The following is a 1,235-nucleotide window of genomic DNA, read 5'->3' as shown; positions in this document are numbered from 1 at the left end:
TGCAGTAAATTTTCTGTTTTTTAATGAGGTGAGGTTTTTGTATGTGTGTTTTGTGGGACAATTTTAAACACAGTTTGATTTAAGGCATTGTGTTTTGCCCTTACACTACAGTGCCTGGAAAGTGCAATGTCATTTCCTGTCCCTGTGCATATGTTCCATATGCAAGTATAGACTGACCCTGAAGCAGACACAAACCTTCACTAAAAAATATAAAATAGCCTTACTCTTACCACCAGCTAGCTAGCTGTCCTCATTCAGGGGTTTTTAAAAAATATATATTTTTATTGGCTTGCCAGTTACTTACTATGGCAGTTCAGCCTTAAAACTGCCATGGAATTTGCTACAAATTTGGGTCTTTCAATGTTTTCTATGGAACAAAAACTAGATGCAAGTTCAGGTTGCCTTCATCAAGCTCTTCATTGGTGGGCCCAGAAGAGCAACCACCAGGTGGAGGAGCTCCATCACTAGGGAAGCCCCAGGCATTCCTCCTGGCTTACCTCCTGCTCTGGGACAGCTTGGGAATCGTAGGGCTGCAGACTTTCTCCAGCTCTTTCTGCTGGTGTTCAAATTCTTCCTTGTCTGCAGTCTGATTCTTATCAAGCAGGTGATGATTTCACTACATTTGTCAAGAATCTTCTGTTTGTCCTCATCATTGAGCTTACCTTGAAGTTTTTGGTCTTCAGCAGTTGCTTTTATATTGCTAGCAAAGAATTTAAGTGATTTTTTTGGAAGATACCTTATCCCATTGTTTCTTCTCTTGAGCTTTGTATTTCTCAGCTACTTGGACCGTATGTTTGCCGTCTTCCTTGGTCAAGCTGTTCTTGTGCTTAGTGATGGTCATCTTGTTCTCTTTGCCTGTAATCTTGTTCCACAGCAGAGATATTGAAAATGCCATTGGTATCAATATGAAAAGTGACTTCAAACTGAGGGACTGCACAGAGTGCAGGTGGTATGTCTGTGAGTTCAAACTTGCTGAGGAGGTTGTTATCCTTGGTTATGGTGTATTTACCTTCAAAAACCTGAATGAGGTCCAGCCGGCTTGGCTCAGTGATTGAGTGTCAACCTATGAACCAGGAGGTCACAGTTCAATTCCTAGACAGGGCACATGCCTGGGATGCAGGCTCGATCCCTAGTAGGGGCTATGCAGGAGGCAGCTGATCAATGATTCTCTCTCACCATTTATCTCTCTCTCTCTCTCTCTCTCTCTCTCTCTCTCTCTCCCTCTCCCTTTCTCT

General features: G+C 42.8%; 1 protein-coding gene and 1 pseudogene across 1 annotated transcript in view; both read right to left on the bottom strand.

The window, feature by feature from the left end:
* LOC102755541 (butyrophilin subfamily 1 member A1-like) overlaps positions 1–1,235 on the bottom strand; it is a 22,026-nt gene that overhangs the window by 7,628 nt on the left and 13,163 nt on the right. The gene's annotated exons all lie outside the window — the stretch shown is intronic.
* LOC102755253 overlaps positions 368–1,235 on the bottom strand; it is a 35,369-nt pseudogene continuing 34,501 nt past the window's right edge.

Source organism: Myotis davidii, unplaced genomic scaffold (assembly GCF_000327345.1).
Source record: "Myotis davidii unplaced genomic scaffold, ASM32734v1 scaffold576, whole genome shotgun sequence".
NCBI classification, from domain to species: domain Eukaryota; kingdom Metazoa; phylum Chordata; class Mammalia; order Chiroptera; family Vespertilionidae; genus Myotis; species Myotis davidii.
This window is presented reverse-complemented; position numbering and strand designations above follow the sequence as displayed.